Source organism: Miscanthus floridulus, chromosome 12 (genome assembly GCF_019320115.1).
Source record: "Miscanthus floridulus cultivar M001 chromosome 12, ASM1932011v1, whole genome shotgun sequence".
NCBI lineage: Eukaryota > Viridiplantae > Streptophyta > Magnoliopsida > Poales > Poaceae > Miscanthus > Miscanthus floridulus.
This window is the reverse complement of record NC_089591.1, coordinates 59,136,997-59,156,066: the sequence shown is the minus strand read 5'-3', so window position 1 is coordinate 59,156,066 and position 19,070 is coordinate 59,136,997. Positions and strand designations below refer to the sequence as shown.

The following is a 19,070-nucleotide window of genomic DNA, read 5'->3' as shown; positions in this document are numbered from 1 at the left end:
ACCCGATGAATAGTAGCACTTTCGTCTTATTTGGTAAATATTGTCCAATTGTGGACCAACTAAGCTTAAAAGATTCATCTCGTGATTTCCAACTAAACTGTGCAATTAGTTATTTTTTTTACCTACATTTAATACTCCATGCAAGCGTCCAAAAATTGATGTGATGGAGAGAGAGTAAAAAAACTTGGAACTTTGAAGCAAACTAAACAAGGCCCTAGCGTGGTATGCGCAGGAGCGATGCAAACTCCTGCTCTAGGCTGTACTGACGCGTCCCGTCCTGACCAGTCACCGGAACCACGCCCGGACGCCTATCGCCTCGCCCTGTTTCACAGGGAGGACGAAACTCGCTGTCTCCTCTCGTTCTCGGAGTAGCAGTGCGTCCCTTGAGGAGCTGCAGCCTCACCTCCACGTCCTTCGGTTGGCCTCGCCTCTCTTCTCAGATCCAGACACTGCTGCGCCAGGCGAGCAAAGCACATGATTGCTTCCTTGCTCGCTTCCTCCAAAACCTGATCATCCACTATGTCCTCAAGAGGTTTCTCCTTTGCCGCGCATAAGTAGTTTGACAGGTTCTGCTTCTCGCCATTCTCCTTCTCGATAATCGGCTTCTTTCTCGTCAGGAGCTCAGCAAGTATCACTCCGAAGCTGTAGACATCGCTCTTGTCAGTTAACTGGCCTGTATGATAATACTCCGGGTCCAGGTAGCCGAAGGTGCCCTGCACGGCGGTGACCAGGTGCGTCTGATCGATCGGGATCAACCTCGACGCGCCAAAGTCTGACACCTTTGCAGTGTAGCTGTCGTTCAGGAGCACGTTCATGGACTTGACATCTCTGTGAAGTACCGACATGGAAGCCGCCGAGTGCAGGTACGTGAGCGCGCCGGCAACCTCGGTGGCGATCCTTAGGCGTTCCTCCCATGACAGTGGCAACAGACTCCCATTGTTTCGCTGACCGTGCAGAAGTTCATACAGTGTGCCGTTGGAGATGAACTCGTAGACGAGCAGAGGAACCTCGGACTCAAGGCAGCACCCGTGGAGCTTCACCACGTTTCTGTGGTTGATCTGCGAGAGGATTGCGACCTCGTGGATGAACTCGTCTATCTCTACGTTAGCCACCAGCTTCGACCTCTTGATAGGCGACGACGCGCTGATCCATTAGGATGCCTTTGTAGACCGTACCATGGCCGCCGCGGCCAACCACACGGGCTTGATCGAAGTTATTCGTTGCCTTTTCTAGCTCGGCCAGGGAGAATATCTTTGTGCTGTCGCTCGCGTTCTGGTCAGAGGAGATGAGCTGCTCAAGGAGAATGCCTTTGTTCTTGCGGAAGTACCGCCTCCGGAGCCGGTTTTGGACTCCTTTCTTCCATCTTCGGTTGAGAATAACAGCGATTGCTGCAAGAAATAGAAGGCCACCACCAGAACTGATTCCAATGGTGATACCTGCATTGGTTGCGGACTTGTGAGCATATGTCGTTTACAGTAAAAAAAAGAAGAGTTGTATATTTGTCCCAATTTTGAGATGATTTTAGGCAATAATCTTATACAACCAACTAATACAATTAAAAGAACAACTCATAGGAGACATTTCACATTTTTTTCTATAGTTAAACAATGACAAAATTACCTATTGCTTGAACAACAACAAAAAAAATCAGGTGCTTGAAATATGGGAGAAGTGCTAAAAAAAGTGAATCCGGTGATCAACAGCGACCTGAATTTGCTCAAGACGGCTTACCTAAAATAGTGCTGGATGCTTTACACGTTCTTGCAGCAGTGTCGAACTCTGTTCCATGCGGACACTAAGTGCAAGAAAAGCTTCCAAGGCTATTCCGGCAGACTCCATGGCAAATGTATTTATCTGGCTGCAAGCACTCGTCAATATCTGCAGATTGCACGTCGTACCATGAGACAGAGAAAGTAGATAACTATCCAGGAACATGGCAATGACAATTAAGCATTCCTGAAACTTACCTGTGCATCCATCTTCAATATAAGGATTCCCTTCGAAACCAGAGGAGCATCTACATCTGTACCCCACATGCCTGCTCGTCCTGTTGTCCGTGACTTCTATGCACTCGCTATGAGTGCTGACACACATGTACTGGTCCCTGTTCGTCATTGCATCTTCGCAAGTCAAGTTATCCACAGCCCACTTCACCACACCAGACTCTCCGGAGAAGGCGTAGAACGTGCTGTCCCGACCGTCCAGGAAACCGCCTGGTTCAGAGAGCTTCTGAATTCTCAAGATGCCTTGGTCAATGGAAATGTCAGTGACCGCCGAATGCTCAGTCATCTGGAGGATGGGAGGAGTTGGCCCCGGGTTACACGCCAGGTAGAGATGTATGTTAGTTCTTAGGATCGTCTAGAGTAGTTCTAGCGAATGATTCCTTTTCAATTTGGGATAAACAAGCCTAGATCCGATCTAGAACATGAACTAGAGAGAGAACGAGGGGTGCAGAGGTAGCTGACCATAGGTGGGCTTGGCGGAGGAGCTCGCCATGGTGACGGTGTCAGTGCAGCCTAGGTCGGTGGCGGCGCGGTGAGGTCCGGAGAGTGGCGGCGGGTGCGCTCCCTTAGATAGGTTAGGGTTTGTCGGTGGGGTGCTTTGGCAAAACCGGTGAATCTCGTACCGTGAGCCGCCGGCTTCCACTTCTTTATATAGAGCAGTGCGACGGGGGCCCACCAACTATGATTTGGTTGGGCGCCCCCCGATCAGAACGCGGATCAGAGCTCAAGTTGACCGTTGGGCCGACTTGGTGCACATCAACCTAACAATGTACGATGTATCCTTGTGAAGCAGCCCAGCTCCATGCCAAAGGGGAATGGGATATTCACGTTCCCGCACCTAGTCGGACAATTCGCCTTCGGCTGTCTTGAACCATAAACTGTTTGAGGTGCAGAAGCAATTTAGACGACCATGCTCAATAGCAATTGGCAACACATTCGAGTGGCGAGAAGAGGCATAGATGGAGAGGAGGATTACCTTGTTGCTCAATAGCAATTGGCAAGACATTCGAGTGGCGAGAAGAGGCATAGATGGAGTCACGGAGAGGAGGATTACCTTGGTTTGGTACGCAGCCATCGACGACGTAGGCGTTGCCGAAGAAACCCTGGGAGCAGTGGCAAACGTAGCCACCAATCGGTGAGTCCTGGCACTCGCTGTTGTTACTGACACAGGCATAGCCTAGCCCTGTTCGTCACAGCCAGTGCGCAATTCGGGCGGTCAGGGATGGCCCAGTCCAGCAGAGCTGGGGCGACCTCACCTGCATCAATGCCTTGCTCCAGGTCGATCGCCCGGAAACGTGTACCCGTCTCGGCCAGTGACCAGGAACGTCACCCTGTCTCTGATGACACCCTCGCCCGTGCGCGAGAGGTTGAGGACGAACGCCCTGAGGGGCACACGCACGTCGATGCGGCAGCATCCCACGCCGGCACAGAGCCCGTCCGGCAGCCTCTCCATGACCTGCTCCCCGGCGCAGATCACGGAGCAGTTCCCGACCGCGGCTCCGGTGGCCGCTGTCCAGCAGCGCGGCCGCGATGCCACAGCCGACAACGAACAGCGACATGTTCGACGAGCCGGAGATGGCGAACGGCCTGCCGGGGCCCTCCCACGAGGCGGAGTAGGCGGCGGCGGCGGAGGGCATGCTCACGGACCGCATCACGTGGGCGGCGAGCGCGGTGATGGAGCCGCGCGCGGACACCGTCATGTAGTCCACGCTGACGTTGGGGCTGCCGAGCCGGAGCTGGTTGCCGTACGTGTTGGAGTCGCAGGTGAGGTTGAACACCTGCAGGGAGCATACCGGACCTACACCGAAAGGGTACGAGATGTCAATCATGCCGCAGCTCGCCGGGCACAAGCCGCCCACCGCGGCCGCGTCCAGAGACAGCACCACAAGCGGCAGGAGGGTCGAGCGAGCCTGTCCCGTGCTGGGCTCTTCTATCGTGTCTTCGTTGCGACAATGGTTTGTTGGACATCAAAGTGACGGTCTTTTATTGACGGATACCCACTTTGAAGTATTTTAGTTCGATGAAATTAGGCAACAGGATACCGTGGACCGGTTGTAGCCGGTTGAGCAGAAAAAACAGCGGTGAAATGACATTATTGTCTCTATCGCTTTTTTCTTCCTATCTCCCGTTTCTCAGCCTCGCGCCTCCGGTGGGCCGCGCCTCCGGTGGCCTGCTCTGGAGCCACGCCCCGGCGCCCGGGCCTGCGCCTCCGACGTCCGCGGCTCCACGCCCGGGACCGCGCCTCCTATGTCTTTTTTGCCCCTGGCTCCTTCTTCTTCCGCTGACCAGTGGCCGCGCGGCAGTGGTTGCGAGCTTGCTCAGCTCGGCCATGGCGGCGGCGTGGAGAAAAATGTAATTGGCCGGCGACGAGGCACGGCTGATGCTCGATGTGGATTGGCAGGCTAGCTAACTTCTGCTGACGCACAGCCAGGTCTTCTCCAGGTCTTCTCCGGCGACGTCGTGGCTCCATCCGTCCAGCTCGCAAAGCGTCGGCGGCCATCGAGATCGACGTTCGGACAGGTCTTCTCCGGCGACGTCGTGGCTCCATCCGTCCAGCTGGCAAAGCGTCAGCGGCCATCGAGATCGACATTCGAGTCTAAGCGTCGACGGCCGTCGAGACCGCCGGCGGCAATCGAGATCGACGTTTGAGTCTAACCGTTGACGGCCGTCGAGATCGCTGTTCGAGTCTAAGCGTCGGTGGCCGTCGAGATCGCCGTTCGAGTCTAAGTCTCTAAGACGCAAGGATTTCTCTCGGTTTCAAATCGGGGTCTTCCCCACGGCTGGCCAAGCACGCTATCGCCGGGTGCCATGCCGCTGGCATCTCCAGCGTCCTCCGGGTACTGAGCCTGGCTAGGCGCTTTGTGCAGGTCCCTGCGCGACCCCTCCGGGCGCGCGTCCGCGTAGCGGCGCTACGCCGAACGCAGGGCAAGCGGGGCCGTCCCGCTGCTGTAGAGTGATGTCAGCATGACATCATGCTTACGTCAAATACCTCCTTTTCTGTTGGAAAAAAATCAGAAATACACTAGAGATTAGAAAGCAATGCACGCAAACAGATCATCTCTGGATCAGCAGACGAGATTAACTGCCCCATATCCTCCTCAACATGGCCACGGTGCAAAGCTAATATCCCAGGTATATAAACACTCGATCGGATTTAGTTGACTAACATGCAGGACATTTTCACGTCGTTGCTGTAGCTCGCTGCTGCACGCCGTTGCTGCCTGGGCCCGGCTACTCGCGCCGCCGCCGCTGCCGCTGCTTGCCTCCTGCGCGCCACCGCTGCAGCTCGCTGCCGCGCGCCGTTGCTGTCCAGGCCGCCGTCTCCGCTGCCTGCTACGCGCCGCCACTGCTCGGGCCCGGTTGCTCACGCCGCCGCCGCTGCCCGCGTCCGCTTGCCTGCCTGCTTGTCCTAAGCGGCTGTGACGCGGCCAAGCACCAGCACGCGTGCCCGCACGCGCCCTGCCACGGACACCGCGGCGCTCCTATCGCCGGCAGCAGCAGCGTGGGCGGCTGCTCGCACGTGGCGCTCGTGGTCACGGCATAGGCTCGCCAGATCGCCCGCATGGCTGCGGCTGCGGCAGCTCGCCAGCTCGTCCGTGTGCCTGCGTGGCTGGGGCTGGTTGACGGCGGTGGTTGCTGCTCAGCAATGGAAGAAGAGAAGAGGAGAAAAGGAAAAAAGAAGAAGATGGCAGGTAAGGCCCGTGCATCAGTGAGAGGGAGAGGGGCGGACCTAACTGTGGCTCAGGGCATCGGATGTCTAGAACGAAATTTTCTCAATCATCAACAGGCTGCAACCGGTTCATGATGTTCTATGACCTAATTTCACCGAAACAAAGTGTCTTCTGATAAAATGCTGCACAGTAAATGTGCGTCAGCAAAGGACCGTCATTTGAATGTCACGTAATTGTCCCGTCTTCATTTCGTCTCGTTCGGAGAGCACAAAGTAGACCGTCTCGCATCACTCTTGTTTTCCAACACGCCACCTGCAACCTGTACGGATGCACCCATCATCATGTGATGACTAAACATTAGTATTATATATACAGTAGGTTTGTACCTGTACATTGTTATAGGACAACTAAATTTTTGTACTAAAAATATACAGATCGCACGATAAGATAACAATACTGTAAAATTAAATACTGATGTTAAAGTGACATTTAATTTAAAAAATAAAGTTCGTGAAATTAACACGGTCACGGAGAGCGTGGCTCGCAGACTCGCAGACTCACAAACTCTACTGTATAGATCTTTCTATGATGCGGCTAAAATTATGTTTTATATCGGTAGGAAAAAATTTCCGATATCTATTTTTTTCGTGCGCTAATAAATCCACGAATAAGTTCCACCGCATCTCCATACCATCTTGTATACATGTTCGAGCATATATGTAAATATTAATACCTGTCACATGGGTAATACTATGTGTCTTGAAAAATCTCTTACAAAACCTTAAAACAAAGTATGTCATACTTACCGTATAAATATGTGTGGTCTATTCCACGCAGACATATAATGTAGAATAAGATATCCACTTGAGTGTCTGTGGTAAGATTCACCATCAACAATATATATTATTATTGCAAGCGACAATGACTCTGAGCTAGTTACCCGTCTATCATCTGCAATGTTTTTTTCACGAATGAATTTTCATTTAAAGATATCCTCGTTCTATTAAGGAATATGTACATTCACTGCAACTATACAATGCAAGTTAAATCTAGGAGTTTACCTGACACACATCAAATCAAGATACAAATGCTGGAAATGATGCTAACAAATCAATTGGTTTTCGAAACTATATAGTTCCTACTTGTCCTCATCCATGTTTAGCAAATGGTTGCTTGACAAAAACAAAAAACAAAAATACTTTAGCCTACTTTGCTAGAAATCTATAAATTTGCATGCTAGATGTGTCTATCCTCGGTACCCGTATGTTTAACAAGTGGTACATGTTCGGTGTCTCGGTGATACTGTAAAGACATATATGGACAACATACTAATTTGAAGGAGTAATAATTTTTTTAAGAATGCCATGATCTATGTACCTCATTTCAGTTTAGACTAAATAAAAAATGTCATAGCAGGAAGCAGAATTGAGTGGGTATAATCAATATTCTCTCTGTCCCCAAATAAATCAATCCCTAGAATCCATGCCAGTCAGACTAACTTTATAAAAAAGAGTAACGACATCTATAAAATAAAATGAGCACATTATGAAAATATATTCTATGGTATATCGAGTGATACCAATTTGTTATCATAAATTATGATGTTTTTTTTCTAGAAATTCGGTCAAAGTTTAAAAGTTTGACTTAAGACAACTCTAGTAATCTATTTATTTAGGTACAGAGGAGTCTCAAGTTAGAAGAGGCAGGAACATACGAAGATTTTGAGTTTCATTAAAGCTGCAATTCACAAAATTATATGAGTACTACTCCGTAGCACAACTGAGTAAAACATAACTTTACATGGAGAGAGTATAACCAATAGTTACAGTAGCCAGCAGTTCTTCAAAACAGGGCAGAGCTACGCGCTTTGTTTGGCTGCCCTGCTGCCCGCTCATCGCTGGCCGACCCTCTGCTGTTGTGCCATGTTCTCTCAGATCCTGGACGGGATCAGAGGTGTCGAATTCAACAGGTACGCCACCGCACCGTGTCCGCCATGCCGCAGCCAAGCTTCACCGGGTAGCACACGTCCGTGAGGACCAACTCCACGCTGCTCAGGTATATCCCAGCAGTTCCAGCTGCAAAACAAATTGGGGATTTAATTACCAATGCAAATTGAAGTGTGTCTAGGATCATCTGTATGTCTTTGGGGTTTCTGAAACACAAAAGCACTCCGGGCACCTAAATGCCTATCCTTCGACAAGATGGGTATATATAAAAAGGTAACTGGTATCATATCAGAGTCATGCAAGTTTGTCGTGAAGAATCAATAAAGCCAGCTACTCTATGCATCGATCAGATCATCGGAATGATGATGCATTGACATCATGCGGACATGTCCTATTTGCTCACCTGTACCAAGAGCTGCAGTTGCTCTAGACGCCCGATGCTCTTGTGATCTTGTCAAGCATGAATCCCTTGCATTCAGAAAAGATCACCACAATACAAACACACTAAGTTCACATCTACCATAAACACAACTCAATAACCTTCAATTATGGCAACACATACACACACATACTAAAATTCATGCTATTTTTAATTGGTCTGCTATATTGGGCAATTAGAGTTCAGAGTTTTACTTACTCACAACCAGGCTTCTAATGGTTTAATTAACAAAAAGACATAAAGATTCAACAATCAGATTGCACTAATTTAGCAAATGGCAAATCAAGACTGAAAAACATTCAGAGGATCACTTCCACATTAGGGGATTAGAGAAAAAATATTCACATAAGACCAACCACTCAACTGAGAAATTATATGATAAGATAGAGTTCGGGTGGATGCATACCTATTGAGATGGCTAAGACTGTTACACTCAGCAGGCCTTTGACCAACAAACTGAAAGAGAAGCAGCCTTTTTTAATAAGTTATTACACAAGAAAATGCCACAGTAACAACAGGAACATGGAATATAATTATCTTATCAGTTGCATGACAAATAGGAAGCATGAAACTAAGGTGCAAATTGTGATGGATATCGACCTATGTGCCTATGCTATTCTACTCTTCTCAAGAAAAAATAATAGTTTGACAGAACTATATCAGAAGAGCTATTTGGATCTTTAGAATATTCCAACAAATTCAGCTATTTACCTTTTGTCTAAGGCATTCCGTAGAAAATGCAAAAATCTTAGCCGGATTGTAGAGCATTATTATGGGCTTGATAGAAGAGTGTGTCGCCAAGAATCTCAAAATCCATCTTCTTGAGGTCTAACCGAAGACATCACTATTCTCATGGATGTGTGCAGGTTTTTGTGCACCTGCAACATAACAAAACTAGGGAATCTTTGTTCTTAGAACTCATATTATCGATAGATTGATAAGCAGAAAAAGATTATTTGTGCCGAATTTCGAATGAAAATTACAAGAAGAATCTCCAAACCTTGTATTTTTTGCAAACAACTATAATCTTAGGGAGTTTACATTGCTCCCCTTCCATGCTAGACACTCTCAGCAATGAGTCAATGACAATGATCTTCTTCCATGGTCTATGTCCATGGTTGACCACAATATAACATCCTGGCCCAGGGCTTAACAGGATTAATAGGATACTCATACCAACAAGTCACTGCTTCTTTTCCGAAAGCCCATCTCTAAAGAACTCTGAGGTTAAGCGTGCTTGGTCTAGAGCAATTTCAGGATGGGTGACCGACTGGAAAGTCCTTTCCGGGTGCGCATGAGTGAGGACAAGTGCGCAGAAAAGACTTGTGTGGGTCTGTGAGGATAGTCTATGTCCTAGAAAGGCTGCCAGATATAAGCAGGCCTGGCCTTGTAGAGGCGGGATGTTACAGAATGGTATCAGAGTCGACTCTCGCGGTTTCACAGGCGCGTGTGTCATAGTTGCGCAGGCATGGTGCGCATGGCGGGAGTGGTCCTAGAGTGGTCACACGGCATGGCACATGCGCTGGCACTAGACACACGGATGTGGCCAAGAGGGGACGTTCCTGGCTTGGGATTGACCGACGAGGACGTCGGTCTCTTAAGGGGGTGAGGATGTAACATCCTGGCCCAGGGCTTAACAGGATTAATAGGATACTCATACCAATAAGTTGTAACTTCTTTTCTAGAAGCCCATCTCTAAAGAACTCTGAGGTTAAGCGTGCTTGGTCTAGAGCAATTTTATGATGGGTGACCGACCGGGAAGTCCTTCTCGGGTGCGCATGAGTGAGGACAAAGTGCGCAGAAAAGACTTGTGTGGGTCTATAAGGGCAGTCTATGTCCTAGAAAAGCTACCAGATATAAGCGGGTCCGACCTTGTAGAGGCGGGACGTTACACACAAGCTATCTACTCTCTGATGACCTCTTCCAAATGAGCAAGGGCTACAATAGTACATTTTTTATGGTGACTCATCTGCGGTAGCAAAACCAAGGTGTATGATCCTAGGTTGAGGCATTAGTGGTATTTGAGGTACAACTGCAAGTGCACTGCAAACATGGACAGTAGAACATAGCTGGTCTGCAAGAGCTCTATAAACAATAGCGCATTTTTAGTTAAATGACAATAGTACAAGATTGTTTACTCATTAAGAAAACTTTGAGAGCTCAAAGCTGTCACTCTAACTTGGACCCAAGTGGAATGAAACAGTGAAATCCACATCAAATTCACCAAAAAAAAATCCACGACAAATCAAAACTTGTACCATATATTACCTTGAGGGCATTTCAGCGAACACATGGTGGCCATCATCCCTGTTAATGGAGACGGGGATCCCGATCTTTTGTCAGGTGATGGTAACTATCGTTGTGGCGGAGAATGACACACCGATCTGGCTTCAGATCGAAAGATCAAACCCTGCAATCTTAGCACCACAGCTCCTCTGGTTATCAACCAAGTCACGGACCAGGTTGACCTCGCCAAGAAGGCTAATCCTTGCCTGTGCAACAAAGAACATAAGCAAGAACAAGAAAGAACACAACCAAATTGCAAATGAATGATTATCTCACGAAGTTAGGGTCTCACAAACCGATGAACGGCGAAACTGTTCTTGACAAAATAATCTAAGTAAAACCCAAAACCTAATGACGGCGATGGCGCATGATTATAAAGGTCTTAGGGTCATCGCGTACCCTAGACGCGCCCCCTAATGGGCCCAAACACGATACACGGTCCAACGGACCAAAAGAAGGTGTCACAGCACCCTGGCAGATTCTAGACGCTGACTTGTTTCGACGATTCCTGTTGATTTCGAAGAGCTTTTGACGTGAAACCACTTGGATTGGCTTTCTTATCAAATTATCTTTCCATCCATATGTGGATCATCGAAAATGGAGTCTGGATGCATCCTAGGTGACCAATTTAAGGCAGACTGGTCCTGGAGGCCGAGGCAGACTCGAACTTGAGTTGTTTTGGGCCTTCACCTCGAGGACTCGAACCGAATTAGCCTCGGGCCTCCTTCTTGACTTGGACACCCTTGCTGGCCTCCTTCCCTTCCATCACATGCGTCAAACATGGTCATATGCATGGGTGTCATGTCCTCATCATCCTCCCCTTCTTGATGAAAAGCCGTCATCGGCGTCGATTGTGCTTGAAACTGATCCTGCACAACATAAAGGAGAACGGGGTTGCGAGGACAAAGAAAACTGAAATAATTGTGAGAAGGAACGTGACCATGTTTCCAAGTTTCTAGCATGTCATCTCGTATAAAAATTTCAGCAAGCATGTAGACTCCATGATCCGAATGCACACGATGTATGTCAACACTATCCTGCAAAAGATTAGAACTAACCAAAGACAATGCAGGAATAGATGGTCGAGCAAACATAGGTAGCAACCAACAATGCTCCCCTTCTTGGAAGTGAACTTGTTTCTTTAAGGAACTTGAGAAAATGTTTGTATTATTATGGCTGCCCTCTAAACGATCATCATCTTGTACAACAAAAGGAGAATTCATATTATTACGAATGTATACTCGATGTATCATATATTGTCCCTTGTTGTTATATCTGCCAATAACATGATATGTGTGTTTAGAAAACCAAGGCAAATCAGCATATTTAAAAAGGCTCTCTTCCAAACAATCTAGGTTACACAAAACATCAAATTCAATGTAACCCAAAGTATGTAAAGAAGACAACAGTTTGAACTCATCAATTTTAGTAGCAATATGAATAACATGTTTATTTTTAGCACAAGTTACTGGTTCCAAAACATGTAAAACTGAAACATCTTCAACCAATTCATTTTTGTCACAAGGAACATCAAGCAAATTATCATGGGACAAAGATAAATCAAGAGAAGGTTCCACTAACAATTGCTCTATGATCGCATGGCTTGTGGAAAAATTTAGTACATTAAAATAATTCTCACCTGCACCATGGGCATTACCTATGTTCTCAGCAGGAGTAATAGGTGCAATGTGAAGTGATGGTTCTAAATTTACATATGAGGTTGTGAGCTCCTCATTTTCTTCCACGTCATCCTCTCGCTTATGTACATTATTCTGCAGAAGGTTAGTCATAGCAAGAGGAATAATAACAGACTCTTCCTCTAAATGGTGCACCTCAGCATACGAAGTCAAAACAGAAGGTGGATTAACAAAGGTTTCTCGCATAAGAAGTTTCATTTCATTCCAAGTTTGAGGTTGATCAGAAGGATCTAAAGACTCCCACCAAGATAAAGCAGAATGTCGCGAAACACTAACTGCATTTTTTATCTTCCTCCTTAGACACATAAAGCGAGTAGCAAATATGTTATCGATGGTAATTTTCCACTCCATATACTCATCGGCACCTATACCATCATAAGTCGGTGGATACGAACAACCTGTCATTGTAAACACAAAAACAAGGAACAAACGGTGAAAGTTATCCCTACCAAATGACTACGTGGTTGCAGTGGTGTTACTTTTCATAGCAAGTGGAAGCGCCTTACCAAGCTCTTACAAAGTTCTTACCAACGCAAGCAGTGGTGGTACAACCGGCGGCTGGTTCATGACAGTGGTACCGAGATTGCAAAGCCCTTTTTCTATACTAATCTGAAGAATTTGTGGAGCTTGGAAGGCAAACAAAGAGTAATATGTATATCTGGCACACAAGTTAGTAACAGAAAGTAATGCTGAATTATAGTCCAAAATACTTGTTCTCATTGCTGGTCTAAAATGTTCTAAGTACCAGGTGTGTGACAAAAGTATGGTGGATAGCAAGGTGACAGGTGTATGAAAAACAAGTATGGTGGATGGAAACAGCAACACAAATAAGGAACCAGACAGCACTCGCTAACACAGCTCACTTTGGTCTTCTCTATGTGCTCCTCTAAATATTGTTCCTCTTTTGCCCCTCTCTTTTTTTCTATTTTTTGGGCTGTCGTTGTTTTTTTGGGAAATTTCGATTTTTTTTATTTTATTTTTTTGATATTTTCCTTTACGAGCACAAAAGAAGTAACCACAGAAAATATGAGCCGAAACAAGTGAAAGACGCGGCCTATGGAATTTTCAGAAAACTTGCTCAAAATCGACCAAAACCTTGTGACCACTTTTTGATCAATCTAAAAATTTTGAACTCCGACAACGCGGGGATGGACGGATCCAAAAAAAATTTCTGATCGATTTTGATATATGGAACGTCGAAATCGGAGTTCGTATGCGAAAACTAAACCAGTTTTAAGAATTGGCTCCGAATTAGAGGACAAAACGGGAACAATGTGCACAAAACTGGTCACAACAGCAAAGATTTGATGGAAACGATGGAGGAAAACACACGAACTGGACTCTAACACGACCTAACCAGCAACAAGATCTCGACCAGGACACAAACTCAACACGACGGACTCTGAAACTGAAATATGCAAAGGCTATGACGCGGAAGGTTCTAGGACAGGAAAACGAGTATGGCACTGGACTATGGGACGAATGCGAAACACTCAAAACTAAGGAATAAAAGTGAACCTGACGGTATACTTTAGCTCTGATTACCACTTAATGGAGACGGGGATCCCGATCTTCCGTCAGGTGATGGTAACTATCGTTATGTCAAAGAATGACACACCGATCCGGCTTCAGATCGAAAGATCGAACCCTGCAATCTTAGCACCACAGCTCCTCTGGTTATCAACCAAGTCACGGACCAGATTGACCTCGCCAAGAAGGCTAATCCTTGCCTGCGCAACGAAGAACACAAGCAAGAACAAGAAAGAACACAACCAAATTGTAGATGAATGATTATCTCACGAAGTTAGGGTCTCACAAACCGATGAACGGCGAAACTGTTCTTGACAAAATAATCTAAGCAAAACCCAAAACCTAATGACGGCGGCGATGTATGATTATAAAGGTCTTAGGGTCGTCGCCTACCCTGGACGCGCCCCCCTAATGGGCCCAAACACGATACATGGTCCAACGAACCAAAAGAATGTGTCGTAGCACCCTGGCAGATTCTGGATGCTGACTTGTTTCGACGATTCCCGTTGATTCCGAAGAGCTTTTGACGTGAAACCACTTGGATTGGCTTCCTTATCAAATTATCTTTCCATCCATATGTGGATCATCGAAAACGGAGTCCGGATGCATCCTGGGTGACCAGTTTAAGGCAGACTGGTCCTGGAGGCCGAGGCAGACTCGAACTTGAGTTGCTTTGGGCCTCCACCTCGGGGACTCGAACCGAATTAGCCTCGGGCCTCCTTCTTGACTTGGACACCCTTGCTGGCCTCCTTCCCCTCCATCCCATGCGCCAAACATGGTCATATGCATGGGTGCCATGTCCTCATCACCTGTCAACCTCTACGCCAGCACCAGGAGCAATGGCGGTTATCTCAGGTGAAGGAGGATGCTGCCCTGCCATGAATGATGCAGATCAGAGCACACAGAACTGCAAGCGTGGATCGAGTAAAGGACATTGGGTGTGCACATGTACGACTGATAATCTTTGGAAGGGATCAAAGTTAGTAGGCATAAGAGCAGGGGTGGCACACCTACTCGTCGCAAGCGAGCTGCTGGTGTGCAGCGACGGCGGCACGAAGTAGCTACGGCGTGGAGGCCGCGTCGCGTCCATCGGTTTGGAGGCGGCGGCGCAGGTCAGGGAGGCGACGAGGCGGCCACGCATGTTGGGGAGGCTTGGGGAGGCCTCCGACTTGCGAGGTGCCGGTGCAGGCGCGGAGGATGGTGGCGAGCCGCCGGCGACCTCCACGTATCGCAGAAGGTGGCACGATGGAGCGGAGGCGCGAGGGCAGGGAAAGAAGCGAGTCGCAATGCGAGGGGGAGGGGCCTGCCGGCCTGATGGATGTCGGATCTCGCGCGAGGGGAGGGGAGTGATTGGAGCCGGCGTCCTGACGTCGCATGCAGGGAGGACATCGATTGGGGAAGATCCCACCTGCCATGACCGGTTGTATCGGCAGAGCGAGGAGAGAATCACACGGGGAGGGCAGGAAGGTGAGACGAAGTTTAGTTTCTGTCGCACCAAAACGGTATCTCCTCTTTAGTCTTTTTAGTTATGGGAGATACTGTAGTACATCATAAGACACATCGTTTTCGATTTCTGGACTTCACTGGTACCGGCGTACCGCTGATTTGATCACCATACAATTTCGACTGATCCGGTCAATGCGTCATCAGGATACTTCTGCTACCTAAACATTTCCTCAGCACACTGGCACTATAATGAAAAATGTGATTTCCTTTTTTCCCTCACCATACAGAGGTGAACATTTTTTTCTTCAATATCATTTGTGCACACAATTCAGTTCAAAGAGCTGAACAAGTTTCCCACGACTCAACATTCGCCACTAGCTGACTGAACACAACAGGAGGCACTGAGGGCTGAGGCAGTGATCTAATGATTTAGGGGCAATTCAGGAGTCAGGACGCGTTTATTCATTCAGTCTGGCAAAAAGTGCGCATGATCAATTACGAGCAGCAATAGAAATGCCATATGATGCGATGTACTTCCTTGTTTCTCATAGTAAATGAGTTAAACTTTCACAGAGCTCTGCCCCAGCCTCCGCTACTTACCAGAAAATGTAATGAAACAAACAACACAGATCCACCTGAACCTAATGATGTTTTGGTAACTGCAACGAAGAGTACCACCATTACTGAACGCCACTCCACCGAGCCCAATCCACGAACTGCATTCCACCGTAGATATTGTTAGCAAAACGAACACCAACTGTGAAAGCCATAGCAACAGGGGGAACACGTCTTGCGACGGGTGATGCCTCCACTACCCGCTCCAGGCCATTGATGATCTGGTAGCGTGTGTTAGATGATACAGCGAGGAACACACCTACATGTCAAACATAGTTTGTCAGTTCTCAGTTAAATTGGAAAAACCCAACAAGAGAAACTATACCTTAGATGAGCACACAAATCACAAAGCACGCTGCATAAAATTGCACAAGCTCAGCATGAGCCAAAATGGGAATTTTTTAACATGAACTTTCGTCATCTGAGATTATCTGGTCCAAGATAGTTATGTCAATATTGAAGAAAACGTAGTTAAAACGTAGTAAAAGATTAGCCAAGTGCAAGCCATTCAACATTGAGCTCTGCTGTACATTAACTTCAGAATGCCATTTCAGTAGACAACAAACCATACTTGCTATTTGGTAGCAGCCTAGACACTTGGGAGATGTAGTGGTTTAGTCCTGCCTGAGGTCCACCTTTCCCTCTTCAAAGTTCTTTTCACTGTATCTAGAGTTGCAATTTTTGTGGATCCAAGAATTGATTTAAAGGAACTAAATCTATACGGTGAAGAAAAAGGGACACTGATACTCTAACAAGAGAACTAATTAAAGATTCATACACTGACTTCTAATACCTTCTAGCCAACACTTTGGCCAAGTCATGTTATTAGCAGTTAGTTTATTAATCTTTAATTCTATTGTTAGAGTATTAGTGCCACTTTTTCTTGACTGTCTGGATTTTGATACCTTTGAATCAACTATTGGATCATCAAAAGTTTCAACTCCATATATAAGATCAGTGAAAAGAACCTTCAAGAGAGCATGGTGGACCTCAGGCAGCACTACCACTACATATCCCAACTGTCTCGGCTACTTCCTATGTTGGAGATGTGATTTTTTCATTAGTTAGAATTGATTCACCATTTGAATATGATGTAGAAAAATCATCAGGTGAATTTATCAGTGGAATGTCAAATAGCCAAAAATGTTTCTCAGATCGAGTAAAAGTGATAATGAAGGGGAAACAGATAATAGGCTTACCCCACAGAGCTGCACTTTTAACAAGAGGTGGAACAGGAATATCTTCGTCTGATTTTTTGACACTCCTGAACAAGGAACATACATCAGTACACAAGACAAGACAGCAGGGAAAAAATAGATAAAGATATTAATCAACATTACTGAGCATGAGTGAAACACATAGACATGGTATTAATAAAAGAAACCTATAAATCTATGTGCAAAATAATACAATAGTGTGTGGATCAACAAGAAACCAAAATGGGAAGCAAGCAACTATGAACTTAGTCATTTATCATTTAATAGCAAAAAGAGATTTTGATGTGTAGATGCACGAATAACATTATGCTGTTACCTTTTGGCAGTCATTATCATATTAGCAATTCCTTGACCAATTATGCCACAGACAAATCCAACTGAACCATACAACACACCCTGCAATTTAAACTGTTATGCCAGTACAATTTGTACAAACAGCATGGCAATGCTCCTGTAGTTCGAACTAACAATCATACATGGCTCAAAATTGGGAGTATCTTTGCCACGTAAGGTTCATTACCTTGTAAAAGTATGTTCCAATTCTTTGCTGGACTGTAAATCTGCAGCCTGGTCTTTCAGCTTCAAAAACACTGCAGTTTTAAAATCTTAGTGTCATACAGAAATAGATTTTTTAATTCAAAGCTCTATTGCTAGTTTAGCAACATCTCCATTCTCTTTCAATTTCATAGATGAAAAAATGGTCATGGGAGTGATATACAAGTTAAACAGACTTTCAAATTCAATTATTTTTCGTGGTGTGGCACAAATGTCCATAGAGAACAACTGGAAATGAAATTTCACCTGCTTGGCAAAGATCCAGCCATCCTGCTGAATCTTCCAAAGAGCCCCGTTGAAGCAGATGGCTTCCCAATTCTCACATATGGAGCCAGCAGCCCCACAAGTGCAATATCAACTGCTACACCAACAAGAAGGTCAGCAGCGTACAGTTCAAACTCCTGCCCAAAAATCCTTTCCCCTCTTCTGCGCCTCTGCAAATGTCGCGCAGCAAGAGTCGATCACAATCTGCATTGAACCCATAACGCAATTGTTAGCAACAGCAGAACTACTATCTTCTGACTACTTGAAAAAATAACTGACCAACCGCACCCACCTCGGTGCCAACTTTGAAGAGGAACGACGGGTCGGCGAGCATCCGGTTGCGGAGCATCGAGAAGGCGCGGATCATCGCGCCTAGCGGCCACGGCGCGGCCTACGCAGATCAACATCAAAGGAATGAGGAAAAACGGCCACGTTCACCACATCTTCCAGACAAATTCCCGGAAATTCGAGGACCTGCAGATCGAAGTAGCGGAGCAAGAGGACTTCCCGGATGCCGGCGTCCTTGGCCGCCTCCACCATGTCGCCCGGGAGCGCAACGCCGCGCGCCGCGGCGAGGCGCAGCACCTCGTCGAAGCCGAGCAGCGGTCCGAACTCCGCCTCCTCGTAGTCGTCGTCATCCTCGCCACCCCCGCCGCCGCCTCCATCCTTGCCTCCATTCCCACCGGAGTCATCCCCGCGGTTCCCGGAGCCCGATCCGTCCCCGGAGGCGGCGCGGGGGATGTGCGGCGCGGAGCAGGAGAGCGCATGCGGTTTGGGGAGCGGGTAGACGGGCTTGAGCGAGAGGTGGAGAGGCCTTGGCTCGTGAAAAGCGTTGGAAGAATGCGTGGAGGAGGAGGAGGAGGAGGTGGTGGTGGCGGCGGCGGCGGCGGACGAGGAGGAAGCGAGTGCGGACAGGGAAGGGGAGGTGGCGAAGGCCATAGTGGACAGACGGCGGCAGTGCGCGGAAGGGCTGTAGGTTTTTGAGTTTTGATGACTGTTCTAGCCCTTTTCGCTATTCCTTCCTTTTTCCTTTTCAAATGATTACTGCTACTACTTGTCGGCCTCGTGTCACATGAGCTGCGTTACGTTTGTCGGATTCGATAGCGATTTGTGCAACATGACTGGTGCTCTTCTTTCGTCAAAAAAAAAAAAAAAAAACGGTAAAGGTAGCGATTTGTGCAACGTGACCGGTGCTAATCGGTAAAGAGAATACTTCCCTCAGTTTTTTTTTAAACCCTAAACCCTATGTAAAATACTTTCATAATATATATAGTTTATATGTTGTGAAAACATCTGGATTTTTAAATTGATAGTTAAAGTTAGAAATATTGACTTAGAACAAACGACATGTAAAATACAAAATGAGTGGATACGAGATAGACCTCAGTAAGAAAAAAAATA

At 46.9% G+C, this 19,070-nt stretch overlaps 1 pseudogene; it reads right to left on the bottom strand.

Moving 5' to 3' along the window:
* Window positions 1–214: 214 nt before the first annotated feature.
* On the bottom strand, window positions 215–18,660 carry LOC136495959 (uncharacterized; annotated as a pseudogene).
* Between the last annotated feature and the right edge of the window lie 410 nt (window positions 18,661–19,070).